This window comes from Triturus cristatus, chromosome 8, assembly GCF_964204655.1.
Source record: "Triturus cristatus chromosome 8, aTriCri1.1, whole genome shotgun sequence".
NCBI classification, from domain to species: domain Eukaryota; kingdom Metazoa; phylum Chordata; class Amphibia; order Caudata; family Salamandridae; genus Triturus; species Triturus cristatus.
The window spans coordinates 37876918-37898554 of NC_140591.1; the positions used below are offsets into that span (position 1 = coordinate 37876918).

The 21637-nt window shown below is 44.2% G+C and overlaps 1 pseudogene across 1 annotated transcript in view; it reads left to right on the top strand.

Moving 5' to 3' along the window:
* The window catches only part of LOC146799912 (uncharacterized), an 87493-nt pseudogene extending 80509 nt beyond the window's left edge, over positions 1–6984 (top strand). Inside the window, exon 4 of the transcript XR_014967595.1 lies at positions 369–6984. The product of XR_014967595.1 is annotated as an uncharacterized LOC146799912 (transcript). The remainder of the gene's footprint in view (positions 1–368) is intronic.
* Positions 6985–21637: the final 14653 nt, after the last annotated feature.

Genomic DNA, 21637 nt, shown 5'->3' on the forward strand with positions numbered 1-21637 from the left:
TTTATTTTCATTGTAAAACTATTTCCTAAGCTGTGAACATGAGAAAGTAAAATGTATTAATTGTCTTGCTGTGCCGTAGAATTGAGTCAAAACTCACTGACCAAGGCCAGCAAGGTCAATACCGTTATGTGTGGTTACTTAGGCTACTCTTCTGATGAATGTAGACTCTGGTATATACTGGGCTGTTCTTTTTGGAGCAGGATCAAAGCTGATATATATTATATCAAAGCTGTCTATAGTGATACAGTGAGCTAAAAACATGGACTTAAGTGCCACCTAGTGTTAATTGTTTTAAATTTCATCGAGACATAATGTGTACTCTTTGCTGCTCATAGATTACGACATTACAGGCATTTTTGTATCCACAGACAGGAGATTCCTGTGCACATAAGATGAAGAGTAATGAGGAAAATATGACCATACTGGAAAGCTATCTGATACTCGAGAACAACCAGAAATGATGTCAAGCAGTAATTGGAAATAGAACAACTCAGTAGGAGACTAAGAATCTCGTACAAGAACAGACAAATCCTGCAAAAACATCAAGTGAAATCCGGCGGCTTCAAGAGGCTGAGGGCATCCATGCTGCTGGACCTAAAACAGCCAAATGAATTAAAATCACAAAAAATACACTGGTACAACACATCCAGTATTAAAACATGCTAGATACCACCCTTTATTTTAGATAATTATCAAGTACATACAACAGTGCTCCCTCTCTAACAGAATAATATCAATGCTGCGGTGTTAGTCCATCATAAACGCTGTATTGGCTGGACCTTACAATCCGTGGAAAGAGACAATAGGTAATAGCAAACATGAATTAGGAAGCAGGCCCTGAAAGGTTCACAGAAAGAAGTGTTTTGCTACTTGAAATGCAGAAAATTGTTCGAGAACATAAAGACTTGGTAATGAGTTTTGTTCTTTGTGTGTATGTACTTCATAAATTATTGGCCAAGAAACAGACTATTTAGCTAAGCTATGAGTTTTACTCTTTGCTCTTATACTAGGAAGTTCTTAACGCACGTTGAAGACACAGCTCCTTATAGAAAGACCATACATATGTTACCAGGTTTGTAAGAATCCCAGCAATTATTCAACATTATTATTAAGAACGATACTCTGCAAGCACTACACATATGTAATACATATTAAAATATAGTTAGTGGTTCAGGAACCACAATAGTCAGTTAGCAAAGACATTAACATGATTTATGCCAAATATAACCAATACTTAGACCCGCAAAACAAAAACATACAACACAAGAGAAACTTTGGCTTCTCCTAAATACTAAAGCAGCATTATCAAACATACACAGGGGAAAACTTATGAGTACAGAGTGAATGTGGGAAAAGTGTTCATCAGCCATCACAACTAAGAGTTCATTAACAAACAAAAAGAGAAGGAATAATATAAAGGTTCTGTGGGAGAAGAGTTCTATTAACTCCTCATCCCTACACTGCCACCAGTAACAACTCCATAGAAAACCTATTTAAGTGCAATGAATGTAAGATGAATTTTAATGAGTCATCAGCTCTGTGGGGCAAATATCGAACAGATACAGCAGAAAATACAGACGCATGCAGTGAAAATGGAAATAGCTTTACTTTCTCAGGAAAACTAAAGACCCTTCAGCGAACACGCACTGGGGGAAAAACATATCCTTGCCATAAATGCAGCAAAAACTTTACTGATTTATCAAAACTAAAGGTCCATCAGCAAACACACACACGGAGACAACCATACACATGCAGCCAATGTGTTAAAGGTTTTACTCGAGCATCAGTCTTAACTATCCATCTTCGACGGCATTCAGGAGAAAACCTGTACACTTGTCAAGAATGTGGAAAGAGCTTTAGTAAATCTTCACATCTAAAGAGACACCACCTAACACATGGGGAGGGAAAACAATGCACAGGCAGTGAATGTGGAAAGAGCTTTACTGACGCATCAACTTTAACTAACCATCTGCAACGGCATACAGGAGAAAAGCCACTTCACACTTGTACTGAATGTGGAAAGAGCTTTACTCGTTTATCAGATGTAAAGATCCACCAGCGAATGCCCACAGGGGAAAAACCTTACACTTGCAGTGAATGTGGAAAGAGCTTTAGTACATCCTCGGTTCTAACAAGACACCAGCTATCACATACAGGGGAAAAACCATATACATGTAGTGAATGTGGAAAAAGCTTCACTCATGCATTTAACCTAACCAGCCATTTGCAACAGCATACAGGAGAAAAGCCATACACTTGTAGTGAATGTGGAAAGAGCTTTGCTCGTTTATCCAATGTAAAGACCCACCAGCGAACGCACACAGGGGAAAAGCCATACACTTGCAGTGAATGTGGAAAGAGCTTTGCTTGTTTATCCACTGTAAAGACCCACCAGCGACTACACACAGGGGAAAAGCCATACACTTGCAGTGAATGTGGAAAGAGCTTTGCTAGTTTAACAACTGTAAAGATCCACCAGCGAATACACACAGGGGAAAAACCATACAAATGCGCTGAATGTGGAAAGAGCTTTACTCATGCATCAGTCTTAACCATCCATCTGCGAATACATTCAGGAGAAAAACCATACACTTGTAGTGACTGTGGAAAGAGCTTTAGTAATTCCTCAAATCTAAAGAGCCACCATCTGAGACACACAGGGGAAAAACCATACACATGCAGTGAATGTGAAAAAAGCTTTACTGACCTATCAACCCTAGCACTCCATCTGCGATGGCATACAGGAGAAAAGCCATACACGTGCAGTGAATGTGGAAAGAGCTTTACGGGAGCATCAGACCTAACCATCCATCTGCGATTGCATACAGGAGAAAAACCTTACACTTGTAGTGAATGTGGAAAGTGCTTTCGTACATCTACAAATCTAAAGAGCCACCAGCTAACACACACAGGGGAAAAACCATACACTTGCAGTGAATGTGGAAAGAGCTTTACAGATGCATCATATGTGAAGATACACCAGCGAATGCACACAGGGGAAAAACCTTACACTTGCAGTGAATGTGGAATGCGATTTAGTAAATCTGCGCATCTAAAGAGTCACGAACTAACACACACTGGAAAAACCATACACATGCAGTGAATGTGGAACAAACTTTGCTTGTTTATCAATTATAAAGATCCACCAGTGCATGCACATGGGAAAAACCATACACATGGAGTTCATGTGGAAATGTCTTCATTTGATTATCAATCCTAACCATCTGCAAAGGCATGTAGGAGAAAAACTTGCTCTTGAATTGAATGTGGAGAAAGCTTTAGTAAATTCGCACACACCCAAAGAAACACCATCTAACACAACAAAGCCATCCTAATCTATAAAATATGTTTTTTAAAGCTAAATCCAGTTACTACATGTGCAAAAATAAATCTTCTATGAACTCTTCTAAAGAACTTTTCACAACAGTCAGGAAGTTAAGTAAGCTATCAAACCCTAAAAATAATACAGCCAGTCAAGATCTTTGTAACTCATTAGCGATCTTTTTTCAGAACCAAGTTGAAGCAGCGTACAGCACATTTTCTCTTAACCTTTCTGTCAAAGATAGGGCTGAAGAGGAGAATGTTAGTCCTTCTCTAGCAGCAGCCTCTTTGTCCTATGGCTCTCCAGGCAACAGTACTCTTCTACAGGCCTTTACTCCTCTATCAGAGTATATGGTAAAGGCTCTTTTTAGTCCAATAAAACCGGTTCCCCCTTAGATCCCTGCCCCCCCCAAGATCATCCAGCTAGCGCCGTACATCATTGTCAATTACTTGGAAGGCATCTTTAATAAAAATGCTTTTGGAGGGCTACTTCCTGAAAGATTGTGTCTAATCTTCAACTGCTGAAAAAATACAATGTGGATTACAATGACCCGAATAACATGCCAATATCACGGCTTTTCTTTCCCACCAAAATGGTAGAAAAGGCCATCAATACTGAACTCTTATTGTTCATTAATAACAATGCTATCTTGGACACTTACAGTTTGACTTTAGAAGCCAACATAGTACCGAACTACCTTAAATAACTGCCTCAGAAGTTATTAGACAAACACTGGAGGAAATGCAGCATTGATTTTATTAGACCTCTCTGCAGCGTTTCTTCTCTGTAGGTATCGGGGACAAAGCGTTAAAACTTCTAAAATACTATCTTTCTGACAGAGAGCAGCTGGTGGAATTTATTGGTTTTAAATCCACTTCCTTCTCACTACCTTGCGGGGTGCCACAGGGCTCTTCTCTTAGTCCTATCCGTTTCAATCTCTATGTGACTCCTCTGGCCAATTTAATAAAGTTTTACGGCTTTACAGTGGTGTCTTATGCCAATGACACTCAAATTGTGGTTTCTCTTGTCAGCAATTCAGATGACACCGCACCCAGATTCCTTGACTGTATGCGAGAAATTGGGAACTGGATGTCAGGCAACTGCCTGAAACCTAACTCTGGAAAGACTGAGGTTCTGTTGTTTGGAAGAAATACATCTTTTTGGTCAATAATACGGTGACCGCAGGAGTTAGGAGAGCTCCCTTCCCCAGTCACCATGGTAAACAATCTTGGAGCTTACTTTGAGGATAACCTCTCCTTTGAAGGCCTTCCTCTTGTTTCTTTTACGTTAAAAATATTCAGGTAACATTTACCTTTTATCCCACATGATCTACAGAAATTTGTTGTCTCTGCACTTATTTTGTCAAAAATGGATTGCTGCAACACACTTTTTCTTAATATTCAAAACAAATTCTTAAATAAACTTCGGACTCTTCAAAATGCAGCTGCTCGGCTACTATTGGCCATTCCTAAGTATCAATCTATATTGTTTGTTCTTCCTTTGTTGCACTGGCCTCCTATAAAAAACTGATTGAATTCAAGGTTCTTGGTTTTGCCTTTAGAGTATTACTGGGATTGAGCCCATAATTTGAATGTTTTAAGCAAAGTTTCCAGTGGTATGTGCCCAAAATAACCCCGTGATCATCATCCGCTCATAACCATGGGATTCCCAAAGCCAGCAGAGGTACCTGGGGACGTAGAAGTCTCGTAGCTGGTACTATGAAGCTATGGAACTCCATGCCACCAGATCTTAAGGAAAAAACACAGTTTCTTCTTTTCCGTAAAACCTTATCAATATGACTATTTAACAAATAGCGTTTTTATTCTTTTTTCCTCTTCTTTTCCAACCCAACGGAGCACCAGCACCTAAACAACTTTAGGTAGTCGATATATAACTTAAATGTTCATTTGATTTCACATGGGAAAAACCATATACATGCAGAGGATGTGGAATGGGCTTTACTCAAGCATCAGACCTAACCATCCATCTGCAATGGCATACAGAAGAAAAACCATACAAATGTAGTGAATTCTGAAAGAGCTTTAGTTAATGTATACGTCTAAAGAGTGAGAAGCTAAAACACAAACACAAAAACACACACATTAAGTAGTTGTGGAAAGAGCTTTACTCAAGCAGGAGTCCTAACCAGCCATCCGTGTAGATATACAGAAGAATAAACATGTAAATGCAGTGAAGGCAAATGGGCTTTGCTAGCTCAACATCTCTAAATTTCCACCAGCAATCAAACACATGAAAAACAACATAAAATATGTAGGATGCTTCAGTCATTCATGAACTGTAAGACACCTCCTGCAAACCCACTGATGTAGTAAATGAGGGAAGAGCTTTTATGATTTATTATGCCTAGTGGTCAGTTAGTGAACACATAAAAGCAGAAATAACATTCTGTTGTAATGGATGTGGGAAGAGTTTCCATACTTTTTTGCAACTGCATGTGCATTGGCAAACGTGCACTCAGGAAAACTCGTAGATGCGCATCGAATAAGGTATGTTTCACTCTGTCATAAAATCATAAGTCGCTGCCAGCAACAAATTCTAGAAAATAATTTTGGATACAGTAAATGTGGAACGATTACATTTACTTTGTAGAATGCAGAGTTGTAAGGTTTATGAAGAAACAGTGTCTAGACCTTGCCAATGTCAGGTAAGATTCAATTACTGCACTTTCTAGCTTAGGTAAAACACAATATTATGTTGAAGCTACCCTCCCACTCAGGATGTTGCCTTGTGCATGCTGTAAGGAGAGATATCTCTTTGATCATATCACTTGGTATATTGGTAACCTTTGACATTGTTGACCTTGGGACATGTTTTTTCATTCCATTCATGCACATGGAGATGGTGGATGCCTTCATGAATTATGTAAACATTAAGGTCCAGGTATATTTCAGCGAATAACCTTATTTATTTTGTAGGATAATATCCAGTAACCATTTATTATGGTCCTACATTTCCATTATGGGGTTCTGATGATATCATAAATATGAGCAGATCCTTTAGATGGGAATGTAGAGTCATGTCCTAAATGTTAGCCAGTTTGTATTTTTTAATGTTGCATGATTATTTTGTAGCAGTGGGGTTGAAAAATGTATTATTTTTTAAATGGGAAATAAGTGAAGACTGCATAAGGGTAAGATTGATAATGCTGTAATGTGTAACTAAGAATTAGCATTCATTAAAATAAGCATCGCTAGGTTTTAATTTCCACAATTGGAATGCTGAATTCACAAAACTCAGTAGTAAAGTTCTGTAGACTGGTTTGAGGCTATTTACTCTCTGATGAAACCCATGAAATGTCTCCAGAACCCCATGAGGTCTGTATAATAGTATATTAAAGGATTACCTGCTATGTCTTTTTTCTTCTATTAAAGCATGATGATATTTCATTGCTCGGATCTGGGAATTATGTATACTTGTAAATAAAAGAGTACAATGTACAATGTTATAATGTAAATAGAAGAGCAGAACATGTCTTTTTAGTGTATTTTTTCTTTTAGAAATTATGATGTGTAGGGTGATCAGGTGACATCATCTCGCAAAAACGTTTCACGTCTTTATAAGGTCTGTTAGTTTCCATTGAAAAAGAACTGTGATTACATTACTTGCAATGCACTAAAGTATTAAAAGGAATCCAGACCTGGCAAGCAGCATCCACTTGACATTGATTCATCTGGCCGTCCTCGTGGTGTCTCAGTATTTAGATTAAATAGAAAAAAATAATTCAGAATGCATTTTTTTACTTTAAAAAAAATGTTTGATTTCACTTACTGTTGGTAATATGGTCATATATGTAAACAGCAATCCAGTTTAGAAAATCTTTCTCTACTTTGTGCAAAGATTACATTTTTGCATAGATATGGTATACTTTCATCTTTATTGGGCGATACGGCTAAATGGATTTAGGGCATGATTTAGTCCCACCACGGCGGCAGTTCCAAGTACTCTGGTGAGCCGACGGTATTCTGCCTGCTGTACTTAGATGTGTGCTGGCTGAACCGCCGTCTGTCGCGTAAGCATCGCACCTACAACGCTACGGTCTTGTCTGCTGACTGACAGTACTCCTTTGCCATCAGGCCAGGTGTATTTCGCTGAGCCGATAGAGATGTCCCCGCTGTGCTGGCTTTTTCCTAGCAGCGGTTTGTTGACTAAGTGAGTCCCTGGTGAAGTGGAGACTGGTAAGTACTACTTATCTATGTGTCTATACATATATGTGTTGTGTTTGATTATAAAACATACGTAGGTAATGCTTTATGCTCCTTTTTATTACATATTGCGTGCCACACAAACAACATACACACACTATTGAATGCACACCCACAGCACAACACCATCAAAGCACCACAAGACAACAATATTAGTTTTTTTTAGTGTCAACACAAGTGTGTCCATTTTACCTTGATATGTTGTAAAATGAACACTACTGCATTAGACATAGGAAAGAAAATCGCAAGTTAAAGCAAAGCAAAAATACACGAGGCTACAGGAATTGTAAACACACGATTCACAGTAACACAATTGTACAAGTAGTTTACCTTCGAACCCGGCGACAACAGAGTCATATGTCATCATGGTGAAGTCAAAGCAGCAAAGGAGTGACCTGGGCATGGGATTACAGTTTGAAACGGAAGTGGAGAGCATTAAAAAAATGTACATTTATACCCAATATCCTTTGATTCCGCCGACTTGAAGTAGAAAGTATTCCCACCACAATTGTCTCGGATTAAAAGCAAGTCGTGATTAGTTCGTCGGTAACCGTGGCTGGAGCCCCGCCATCAGCTGCTTTTGCCTATGACGCCGTTGATGCGATTGAAAAATCGTTGCGGTGTCGGCGGGACTGTGGTCATCTTATGTACATTGACCCCATAACATCTCAGTACGGTGGGCCGATTGCCATGTAGACAGGCAATGAAACCGGTAAAAAGCAACGGCAGGAACGAATCCGCCAAGATCTAAATCAGGCCTTAATGCTAATGCAGTTCCAATTAAGCAGCAATTTTTACTTTCAGAGCACTGTGTCTGTAGTGCACACTCTGGCACAAGAATCCTCTTGTGCCCGGATCGCGCCTTGCCCCAGAACCCCTGGCCATTTTATCCCAGAACAATTGTCAGTTGTCAAATACTCAGGGGAAGAACTGATAGCACTAAATACAGCTGGTAAGGGGACCAAATGTGAGACTTTTAAACCCCGTGTTGATCCTGTCTAGTTCGTAGTCTGTAAATTGACTCAGTTATGATACCATATTAATGTGCCGTCTTGCTAATTTACAACAAACCACTCATGAACCCCCACCCCCCCTGACTTTTTTAGATCCACCCTAGTCAATGCACGCTCCTTTGTGAAGCACAATTTAGACTTTGGGAAGTTAATAAAAATGCACAGGTTAGATGTAATATTTATCACAGAAACCTGGGCAGACTCATCTGTTAACCCGGATCTGGCCCAAGCAATCCCAGTAGGCTACTCTATCCTCAGGCCTGACTTAATAGATGTGGTGGAGGCCTGGACATTATTTTTAGTGAAAAACTGACGGCATCAAGCTCCCAAGTAGGCATGTGGACTAGACTGTTAACTTCTACCTTTTCAGCTCAGACTCCGCAAGAGCTACTCCTTTAATGGTGTGTTTATCGACCACAGGGCGCAAAAACCTCCTTCCCCGATAATTTAAGCCCATTTTTGGAGTCCGATTTCTCTATATTAGGTGATTTAATTTTTTCACCTAGAAAACCGAGATGACCATGAAACTCTCTCCCTGATTGATACGTTTACCATCTTTGATCTTTACCAGCAGGTAGCATTGCCCACCCACAGAGCAGAAAATACTCTTGATGCCATTTTTACGAGCAACCCTCATCTTAAGGGGACAGAGGTATTGCCCTTGTTATAATCTAACCACACAGCAGTAATATTTAATATCAAGGCACCCAGTTCACAATGCAGCTACAATAATTCTTCTTCCTTAGCAGAGGACGAGCCTGGCATCAGATTGACCCCCTTGAATGCCAAACACTATTAATTATCTTTATTAGTTGTTGACTCAGATCTCCTCGCTCTGCTGTTGAGGAAGCCGCTCTGGAAAAATCCTTCTCCAACAAAAGAAATACTCCTTCTGAACCATGGTTCACCAACACATTAAGACTACAAAAACAGTTCTGCAGGAAATTAGAAAGGAAGTAGAGGGCTAAGTATGATTTGAAACATAACAATTTTTATACCATGGCTATTACAGACAATAGAATTTTAATCAAGGTTGAGAAGACTAAATACTTCTCTGTCAAAATTTCACAATCAAACAAAGAACTCCACTAAAGAACTATTTGCCACTATCAAAAGCCTGGCAAAAGTACCAGAACAAATGTAAAAAATGTGCAGCGTTGACTTCTGCAATTCTTAGGCTACATTTTCCAAGTCCAAAGTAGAAGCGGTCTACAATTTGGCAGCAAGCAGAAGGCCACAACTTCCACCATAATTTCAGATACCCCCTCTACCAACAGTATGCTGGAGACCTTTTCTCCCCTTGCCTTGGAGAATGTACATAAACTAGTCCTTGCAACCAAAACTGGTTCACCTCTTGATCTCTGTCTCCCTAGGATAATACAACTCGTGCCCGATATTGTCAGCGAATGACTGAGGGAAATCTTTTAATGAAATACTAAGAACAGAATTATTTCCGGCTAAGTGGAAAATAACATCAATCGTGCCATTAATAAAGAAACCCAACCTGGACCCACTGGAGCCCAGTAGTTACAGGCCCATCTCCAGACTGCCATTTCCATCAAAAGTCCTGGATAGGGCTCTAAACCTGGACCTTACTTCCCTTATCAATTCTAACATAGACTGCTTTCATTGCAGCAACCGAAGATCTTAAATCAATTCTATACGAAGTAGGGAAGACCGCCTTGATCCTATTGGACTTCTCGACGGCCTTTGGTATGGTTGACCATCATATACTAACTAAACGACTCTCGGAGGCTGGAATTAAAGGTACCGTCCTCAAAGTTCTAAAGTCTTTCCTATCAGATAGGGAACAACATGAGGCATTAGGCCAGTTCACTTCGGTTAGCCTTAAGCTACCTTGTGGGGTTCCGCAGGGCTCATCATTGAGCCCTATCTTGTTCAATCTATACGTAGCCCCACTAGCATGGCTCATCCTATCCTATGGTTTTTCGGCCATATCCTACGCTGATGACACCCAGATCATTGTCTCATTGTCTAGTAATTTGTAGGAAACATTTGAACGTTTTAACATCGGTATGACTCAGATCAACAATTGGATGCAGCTTAACTGCCTAAAGTTAAATTACATAGGTTCTACTCCTAGGAACCAACACCTCTTTCTGGTCACCCATTTGGTGGCCTAAGGACATGGGAACGCTTCATTCACCCGCAAACAAGGTACGCCATCTGGGAATTTTTATCGATACCAAGCTGACCTTTAAAGATCAGGTCAATGCCTTGTTATCATCGGTTTTCTTCATCTTGAACTTAATTAAATGGATTTGTCCATTCATTTCACCTGCTCTTCAGAAGACAGTGTGACCGCCTTGGCCCTATCCAAACTTGAGTATGGAAATGACCTATTCTGAAACATAAAAAAAAAACTTCTGCAGAAACTTCTAATGCTGAAAAATGCTTCTGCACACCTACTTCTGGGAATTTCTAATTATCAATCTGTCTCCCATGGTCTGGTAAAACTACACTGGCTCTCAGTTGACAAAAGGATCATGTTTAAATCGCTGTGCGTTGCTTTTAAAGCATTCCATAATGTTGGTCCAGATTACTTTAAACATCACTTTACCTGGAATACTCAATCTAGGAATCTGTGATCAACTAATGCCAAGCTCCGAGTGTTTCCCAGAACAAAAAAATGCTTCCTGGGGTGCATCAAGTTTCATTGTAGGAACAGCCAAACTGTGGAACTCTCTTCCCATCACACTAAAAGCTAGTCCTAATCTATAGTCCTTTAGGAAAGCACTAAAAACCTGGATTTTCAGCATGTTTATGTTTATTGAGTTCTAACATGGTTTTAAATTCTCCATATTCTATCTTCTCAGAAGCAGCACCAAGATTTCTATGGTATTCGAGCAACCGCGCTGCGATTGCCAGAGGGCTTTTCCCTCGTAACAACCTCATTGAAACTTTTAACTGCTCTTAATCAATTTTAAAATACCTATTGCTGCTATTTGGAAATTGAAAACTGCCGATTGTCACCCTATGTTTTAGCAAATCTATTGCACAAGGGGAGGGGGAGGGGCTCTAGTGCGCATGCGCTGGGTAAGCTGTCTAGCTGTTGAAACCCGCTGTACCACGGACGCATAAAAAGCACCTGATGACGCGACTGCCGAAAGGCGCGCCAAAGGCAAGTCTGTCTGCGCCCGTCCGTGCCAGACTGGGCCCAGGGGCCAGAACCCCTACATCTCCAAACCCAGACTCCCTCCATTACACCAGCACAGAACTAAAATGACTAAACAGAGCCCTTGAGCCCATGGGCGCCCACTCCATCTCACTTGAGGAACTCCAGGACAAATGCCTTCACTGCCATTATGGATTCTCCTCACTTCCCCCTCTATCGTCACCCGCAGGGAAATCATTCACACTCTTCCTGCTCAACTGTAGATCTCTGCCAAAACACACTACAGAGATCTCATTATTACTAAAAGACTCAGAACCAGATGTTCTGTTTCTTACAGAGACCTGGCTTGCCCCAAGCTCAGAGCCAGACATTGTACTAGCACTTCCCCCAGGCTACCTGATCCAGCACTCAGATAGATCAACCGGCAAGGGTGGTGGGATCGCAATTATCTACAAAGACAACATGACCTGCCGCCTGTTGGGTAATCCTCTATCAGACTGCGAGAATGCCCATTTTTTTTTTAATTAAAGTCACCTCATCACTCACCCTTGCAGGTATTCTTATCTATCGACCCCCAGGAGCTCACGGTCAATTTTGTAAATTCTTGTTGGAAACAGCTTCTAATCTCGCTAGCATTTCAGCAAATTTCACTCTTCTCGGAGACCTTAATCTTCATTTCGATAACCCACTAGATCGGTCTGCTACCAACTTAGCCCAAGACCTTGCGGCATACCAATTACATCAGAAGGTCCCGCAAGCAACACATTCTAAAGGACATCTCCTAGACCCCATTTTCACTAACCTGACTGAACTAAAAGGGAAAGACCCCATCCCACTACCATGGTCGGATCACTTTCTAGTACCCTTTACCTGGGCACCACCTGCCACGGCCCCATCTACCTTTCCTACACATACACAAATTCGTCCCTGGTCCAAACTCCTCATAGAGGACTGGACACGTGAGCTTGAAAAAACACATTCCTAATCAAGATTCCGACCCAGACACAGCTAATAGAAGCTTATCCACTTGGATTGAGAATTCACTCAACTCAGTGCTGCCCAAAAAATTAGTTCTGAAGAAAAGTGGACCTAATAAAGCCGCTTGGTTCTCCTCAGAACTACGCCTTCTAAAACAACATTGCAAGAAGCTAGAGAGAAGGTGGAGGATTGATTTTTCTCTTGATAATAAATCACAATACAGAGCGGCCATCGCAACATACAAAGCAGAAATAAAACAAGCATTGGCATAGCCAATAGGTCTCGCTTTTGGGACCTTATAAGTATTTAGTTATGCAGCACAATATCCTTGGTGCAACAACATCAACTGTTGCATGGCTAAGCACTTATAAGGTCCCAAAGGCGAGACCTAGTGGCTATGCCAATGCTTGTTCAGCCTTTCCGATCAGCTTAAGTAGCTTCCAAACATTAGCATTTGATTAATTCGCCTTGGAATGCCTTGGCCAGTAGCTGTGGTGATGAGTCCCTGCGCGGGGATTAGCTGTTCCTTGAATGAGAGGCGGTCACCACCTGCTGCTTGGGCCTGGGGTTGGAATGTCGCCCTTTTCTTTGGTCGCCTCTTTGAGCTAGGATGTATACATGGGGGATGCCTGCCAGTCTCTGTTGATTGCAGTGTTGGAGCTCCTTCATTGACCAATCCGCTTAAGGGATGCGATTTCAAGGAGAACAGAAATTGATCAATCATTGCGTATATTTGAAAAGAGAGCAATAGGTTCCTTCGACAAGCATTGGCTAGTGTCCTATTTTTCCACCTAATATACTAATGTTTGTCTTTTTCATGGGCTGGGTGATTGACTGTCTCTTTTTTCGGATGGGCGCTTGAATTGTGCGGCCTCTTGCTCGAGTCATAGCTCCTTGTATTGGAAAGTCAGACGAGGGCCAGTATTGGAAAGGCTGGGTGGCGTGCACAGGGCAGGGTGGATAATTTAGAGGAAGAAAGAAGAAACTTGTAGCAAAAACACCCAATTGGAGTCCGAGTAGTTCCTCGTGAATTGGACACGTTTGAGTGTCTTTGAGTGGAACGGTGTGTGATGGCTCCTCTGCTCATAAAAGGAATGTCCTTACGAAATCTGTGATGTTCCCAGGTTTTTCAGCTCTCAGGAGGGCCGAGGCTGACGTGGTGTTCTTGTTTTTAGAGCCTATACTGTAGACCATGTGTAACTCGCCTTGTACCCCGCCTGAACCCCCGAAAACGCTCGAAAGCCCTCTTCGGGCACCCCGGAGCTAATAATAATAATGTTCAGTTTGCTCCTTCTTCCCTTGGCATCAGTGTAGAAATGTATTAATTGCAGCAGCGTGTGACTGCAAAAAATACAGATTTATAGGCTGTTCTTCCCACTAGGCTGTCTTTTTTTGCAGGCTTCTTGAAAGATGACATGGATGTCTCATGTGCCAAGCTCATAAGAATTTCTGTACTTTTAATGACAACCCCCCTAGCGTCTGATGAAGTTTCAATCTCACTGTTTGACTACTTGTAGCGCTATATAAAATAACTAATAAATAGGTCTTCATCAGAGAGAATGTAATGTAATGTAAAAGGAACTTATAAAGCGCAACTAACACCCAGCGGTTTCTTGGCGCTAAAGCATAAGGAAAACAAACAATCCGTGGGGCTGGAAGCGTTAATTGTAGGCATTACGAAACAGGTGAGTTTTTAGAAGGGACCTAAAGTGGGTGTGAGGGGAGGCTAGCCTTAGGCCTAAAGGGAGGGCGTTCCAGAAGGACGGGGCAAGGTATGAGAACCTCAGTCCTCCCTGTTTTTTACGTTTGAAGGTCGGGATCTGGAGTAAAACCAGATGGGAGTAACGGAGATTGCGAGAAGGGACGTATGGGTGCAGTAGTGAAGAGATAAACGATGGACTTGTGCCAGCAAGAGATTTAAAAATAATGCAGCCCAGTTTGAACTTGCACCGCTCAGAAACAGGAAGCCAGTGGAGGGATTTTAAAAGAGGGCGTACGTGTTGGTGTTTGGGCTGATGATGAATAAGCCGTGCGGCCTGGTTCTGGGTAAGTTGTAGTCTCTTTAGTTGGTATGCCGGTATGCCAACATAAAGGGAGTTGGCATAGTCTATCCTAGAGATGACTAAGGCCAATAGGACCAGGGTGAGGGCCTCGGTGGTCAAAAAGCGGGCAATCTTTCGAATTTTTCTCAACTGGAAGAAGCTGGAAGAAACTACAGCGTTAATCTGGGGTTTCATCGTGAGGTCATTACTAATAATGACCCCAAGGCTTTTTACTGAACTGACAGGGTTGGGGGGAGGGCCCAGCCTTGTGGGCCAAAAGGTGGATTTCCAGGGATTGGCTACACCCCCGACAAGCACCAGCTCTGTCTTGTCGGGGTTGAGCTTCAGATGATTCACCCCCATCCAGTCGCTGATATGACAGAGGGTAGTTTGAAAGTTGTCGATGGATTGGTCCGTAGAGTTGATGTCGAAGACCAGCTGAATGTCATCCGCGTAATTGAACGCGGTGACACCGCTCCCTCGTAGGGACCGAATAAGGGGGGTGAGGTATAAATAAAAAAGAAGAGGGGATAAGGAGGAGCCCTGCGGGACGCCGCAGGTTAGCTCGACCTCGTCCGCAGAAAATTGAGAGAGCCGAACCGCCTGATGGCGGTTGCTCAGAAAGGAGCGGACCCAGTACAGGGCAGTGTCCTGGATGCCAGCCTCCCTGACACGGCCGACCAGAATGTCATGGTCGACCGTATCAAAGGCGGCTGACAGATCCAGGAGCACCAGAACCTGGCTGATGTTGGAGTCCGCCCCTCTCCGCAGTTCCTCCATGACTGAAAGTATAACAGATTCAGTAGAATGATTGGGTCTAAAGCCGGCCTGTTGGGAGTCGAGGAAGTGAGAGTCTTCGATAAAAGTACTCAGGGTGTTAGTCACATGGGACTCAAGAACTTTGCTGAGGTAGGGGAGGAGGGAAATGGGACGGAAGTTGCTCATAATCGTAGGGTCTGCTGTGGGTTTTTTGAGAATGGGCATGACCGCGACGCTTTTGAATGACCCGGGGACAATGCCAGAAGAAAGAGAATTGTTCAGCAATGCCAGAGGGGGGGAAGGACAGGCTATAAAGGCCTCACGGAGGATCAAGGGAGGACAACAGTCAGTGGGGGATCCAGAGGCAACCTTCTTTAGGAGAACAGGAAGGTCTGTCTCCGAAATTGAAGGAATCTGGGTCAAATGCATGGGGTTGGGAGAAGGCGAGGAGAAATAGAATACTGTTTTTGATATTAACTATCTTCTCGACGAAGAAAAGATTTAGGAAGTCACAAAGTGCGTGGGAGGGGAGAGGTTTGGCGGTAACCCTATCTGGATTTGACAGCTCCTCCATGATGGAAAAAATGTCTTTGGTTTTGGTGGCGGAGTCAGCAATCTTGTTTGAAAAATAAGTGGTCTTAGCTTGTAGGACCGCTATTTTGTAGTCTTTAAGCAGGGTAGTGAAGCGTAGTTTCATGTCTGGGGCGTAGCTACGCCGCCACTGGCGCTCGGCTTGCCTAAGGCCCAGCTTCAGGGCTTTGAGGTCCTCAGTGAACCCTTTTTGGGCATCGTGCAGGCGTTTAAGTTTAATCTGTCTGAGTGGAGCCACGATGTGACTGGCTGACTCCAGCCAGTGTGTGAGGGCAGAAGCTTGGGTGTCCATAGAGCCCAGATTAAAGGGGGTGGAGGTTCTAAGTAGGGTGACAAACTTGCTGAGATCGGCCTTGTTCCAATTCCGGGCCGAGAGGTTGCCTTCCAGAGGTCTGCCAGGGTCGGGAGTAGCCGTAATAGAGAAGGAGATTATGAAATGGTCTGACCATAGGCAAGGTGAGATGAGAGGGGCAGATATGTCCAGGTTGGATGTCCAGACCTGGTCGAGGATGTGACCCTTAATGTGGGTAGCTGACTTTATGTGTGTCAGGCAGTTCATGCTAAATAGGAGGTAAGTAAATGAGATAGTGCAGGCATTCTCCTTTACGTCAGAAGGCCAATAATTGAAATCGCCTAAGACCAAGATTTTTGAGTTATTAATGATGTGTTGGGAAAGCATGTCCCCAAACATCGTGGGAAAATCAGGCATAGATTGGGGAGGGCGGTAGACTAGGACACAGATAAATGGGGTAGCTAAGGATTCCAGTCTCAGCACAAGATAATCGACCGAGGGGATGCCGACTGAAGTCAGGGCGGAGAACCGGATGGAATTTTTGATAATCGCTGCTACCCCACCTCCCGGCCTGCCGGGAGCTCTGTTTGCCTGGAGGATGTAGTAGCCAGCAGGGATTGCAGCGAGTATATCGGGGGCAGATTCCTCATTAAGCCATGTCTCTGTTAACAGCAGTATAGCAGGTTTCTCAGAGTCTAACAAAGCGAAGATTTCCAGCTGGTGTTTTGCCAGTGAACGTGTGTTAAGATAGGTCACTGTAAGGTTGAGGTATGGAGTCCGTTTGTTAGATGGAGGATTGATAATTGAGGGGGGAGCTGAGGGCGAAGAGGTTACTATCTCAGGAAATGTATCTCTAGTGCAGAGGAGCCCCAGCAGTTCAAGGCCCGACAGAGTCGCGGGGGGAGTAGACCCATGAAGATGTAATCGGATCAGGTCTGTAGAAGTGTATTGGATGAAGCCGGCAGGGGGACATGCCCCGTGCCCCGGCCGGCCGCGGACTGGTGCAGACGGGCTCGCCTTAGGCGCGCCCGCTGAGCTCGCCTGCTGCGCGTCCGGAAGATACACATACTTTATAGGCGGCTGGGGGTATTGGGGGGGGCGTGGCCAGCAGTAGTGGGCGTGTCCTGGGGAGTCCCAGGAATGGCGGCAAGATCGTAATCTTGGGCCCGCGGCAGCGATAAGTCCGCTGTGAGGGGAGTGCCTGGTGAGTACAAATAAACAATAAGTGCCCAGAGCGGGGAGAAAGGTAGTATAAGAGCAAGACGAACTGGTGGTACATGTCATTATTGTGCCTTTCTACAGCTCTGCCCTAAGCTTGTGCTTTCCTTCTGGAAAAGATGCCCTCCTCATATTCTTTTATAACACTAAATGCGGTAGATGGGAAGAGACTCTTTCTGAAGTAGTTCCAACATCCCTAACCCACATCAGATCTGGTGGCTGCCCTGCAGAACAAGTAGCCGCCGGCGGGCGTCAGGCGTCCTAAAATTAAACAGGAAATAAAAACCCAAAATGCCAGTGTGAGACCACAAAGCAAGGGTCGTCGATGCAGAGACAGGCGGGTGTTAGCCAGAGGTTTGACTTGCAGTAAACCAACACTTTCAACTATTTCCGACTTTGAGGGGGGTTAAAATGCAGATAAGTGGAGAGAGCTGGGGTGCGGGGTCCAGGGGCAAGGGAATGAAAGGTCACACTCAAAATAGCACACAGCAAGCAGACAATAAAAAGTAATTTGCTCACTAAAATGGCTTTCAAATTGAGGTGACACCAGTGGACTTCAGCCGCCCAACATCTGACTGGTGCGGAGAGAGGGGAAAAAAACAACTTTTGACTGCACAAAGGTTATGTTCAAAGGCGGGACAATCCACATGCATCACTCCCCCCTTCCTCTAATGATTGAAACAGGCGCCACTATACTGCAAGCAGGGCCAAAGTCAATTGAAGCAGCGGCAGTGTCTTATCGCCCTTCACAAGCTTCACAAAGACTCGAGCTAGCTCCCCTCTCCCAGAATCGTTTACAGGTGAAGTGTCTTGGTGCGATATTATAAGTGTGACAGGCAAGTCTACAAAATCACACATCGGCCTGTTTAGTTGGAAAATTGTGGCTACCGCCAAACTCTGCATAACATGCTCCGCAAGCGTGGCAGGTTGTAGCGGCGCTTCCAAAGGCAGGAAGCACCAAAGGAAAGGATGAGGAGCGGCACAAAGACAACACGGGAGATTGAAATGATGGCGGCTGTAGGGAGAAGGAGCAGCATGAGGGGAACAGAAAGTCACAACAAACCCACACATATAAACTTTACACTTGTGTGCACATCTGTCTAGATAGCGCAGACTTTAATGTCCGAAAACTGTCCTATGATGAGGGAGCTTTGACGAAACAGAACAAGGAAGTTAACCGCGGGGCCAAAGTGAAAGTGATCGCAGGGGAAAAATGCTAACTAACGCTGGCCACAGCTTGCAGTGCATGTGCGCGAGTGGTGCGCGCACAGCAGTAATCATGCCATATGGCGCCTCTGCACAAGCGCGCGTGCGCACATGCACTGCAAGCTGTGGCTGGCGGTAGCATTTTTTGAAGCCCTTACTTGAAAGTCTCGCCAGACCAGCACAAGCGCTGGGTCAGGTGAGACCTAAATAGCCCAAGCCGCCTATTATGAGGAGAAAATCTCATTATCAGCCAACTCCTCTAGAGAAATATTCTGCATTGCAAAAAATCCTCCTCAAAAACCCTGACCCCTCAGTGACACCAGATCTATCTGGATGCCGGTGTAATGGACTTGCAGAATTCTTTTCCACCAAAGTCCATAACATTCTCAGGCACCTCCCCCAACCACACTCTGATCCAATACTAATTCCATTGCACCTGAACCACAGGGGATTAACTTTCACCACCAGACCTTCCCCCCGCTTACCCACGAATCTCTCCTTCCAATTTTCAACTCTGTTAAGAGCGGGTCCCCTCTCGACCCGGCTCCACCCAACATCCTGAAACAGGGAGCCCCCACAGTTATCCCCCCTATCACCAATGTGATCAATGCCTCAATGGCCTCAGGAGTAGTACCACAGGACTGGAAAAAAAGCAATGGTAAAAGCACTTTTAAGAAAGCCCCACTTGGACCCGGCGGAGCTAGGCAACTATCGCCCAATATCACTCCTCCCTGGAGTCAGCAAAATTGCGGAAAAATATGTCAACCTCACACTATCGGCATTCCTCGATTTCCCCCAATCTGCTCCACCCCTCACCAACAGGCTTCCGCCCTCGCCAAGGTACAGAGACAGCATTGTTAGCAGTGGTAGAAGAAGCAAGAAAGATCCTGGACTCCAGAGGATCCTCTGCCATAATCCTCGATCTAAGTGCAGCCTTTGACACGATGAACCACCGCACTCTGGTTCACCGCCTCAAGAACGTGGGAGTGTCAGGTACGGCCCTATTCTGGGTCCAATCATTCCTGGAAGAAAGACACTTCCAGGTATTCGAAGGTGAGATTCTATCCAAACCCTTCCCGTTGCAGTGTGGAGTCCCCCAGGGCTCATCCCTGAGACCCACTCTTTTTAACATATATATGGCCCCTCTGGCCAATATTGTACTCCCCTTTGGAATCCATATAGTTACATACGCTGACGACACCCAGATAGTGGTAGCACTGAACCAGGCCGAACATTCGCCCACTGATCTCCATCTCTGTCTCGAGGAAGTTGTCAACTGGATGAGCCTGTCTCACCTAAAGCTCAATGGGGATAAAACTGAGCTTATACTGCTTGGCAACCAGCTAAGTTTCAAATCTAGCACCATGTGGCCAGCCTGCATGGGTCCAGCACCAGTCCCAAAAACTGAGATAAAGAGCCTTGGATTCTGGTTAGATCAAGACCTCACCTTCAAAACCCAAGCCAGAAAGACTGCCGCCGCATGCTATGGCCTACTTAGAATGACCTGGAAAATACTCCCCTACTGTGAGAAGTTGGCCTGATGTATGATGTCACTAGTTATAGTGTACACCTTATATCAGTCCAAATACCCTTATGGTGATTGGTTGTAAAGTCAACCTTATAGACCAGCTATCCTAGTGGTAGCATGGACAAGAGCAGTCTTAGGCTAAACTCTGAATGGCATGTGAAGCCAGCTGTGATACCATATATAATCCCTTGAATACCAAATGAAAGGACACCACAACAGATATATATATAAAATAAAGTGTATTTATTCTAAGCAAACCCTCAGCACTCTTTATGAGTTTAGAGGTAAGTACAACACAGTCTTATTAATGCATACAGTAAGTCACACAGGTAAGTAATACAGTTAGGCCCTAGGGGCCACGCAAACCATATACTAAGTAAGTGGTATAAGAACCACTGTCACGGAAATAGAATAGGCCTAGGCCTAGGGAATCGCTGGGGCTACACTACACTAGCGTTAGTTAGGAAGTGGGAGGCCCACGGGATTCGTGTGCAGAGTGGAAACACTCACGCGTAATGCGTAAAAGTCAATAGCAATGTTACAGTTTAGAAATAGATAGATTTAGGACACTTCCGGAGTAGCTAGGAAGTTGAGACTTGAAAACTAGACACTAGGATAGTCACTATCCTGATGAGCACCGGAGTACCCAAGTTACCTAGCCCACAGGCTGCGGGTGCATAGGGGTGAAGATGCGTCGTTTTCGTCGTCGACTCCTATGGATGCCTGAAGAAAGATGCTGACAGGCAGTCAGTGAAGAGTGTCCGGTGGATCCCAAGGCTGGGATCAAGAAGAGAAGAAACCTGCAAGCAGAAGGGACAGAGTCAAGGTCACTAGCCAGTGACCACGTGGAACCAGGAAGGAACCAGGCGATGTCGTGAAGAGTTGCAGGTGAAGGTGAAGCTTGTCGCTGCAGCCAGGAGGACCAGGAAGCGTCGAGGACGTCCAGGACCAGGAGGCGAGCTGTCCCACGAAGGCTCTTGCTGTCGGCGGCGTAGAAGTTGGACTAGGACTCACCAAGCCTTGGCAAGCGGAACCCACGAAGAACAAGGGACTTGCTTCTGGTGCAGACCAGGAAGGTCTGGGGTGCTTCTTCTTTGCAGAGAAGCGGGAGCCAGTCTGGAGGAGCCAAACCAGCGCAGAAGATTTCAGGGAGCGTCGTCACAGAGGCCACTAGCCAGCGGGCAAGCAACCGGACAGACGCGGCAAGCAGGAAAATGCTGAAGGGCCCCACGCAGGACTCGTGGAGTGTGGGGGGCTGGTCTTCGGTGCAGATGGTGCTTGGGGTTGGGGCTTCTCAATCCCCGGTGCACAACTTCGAGGGTACCTCAG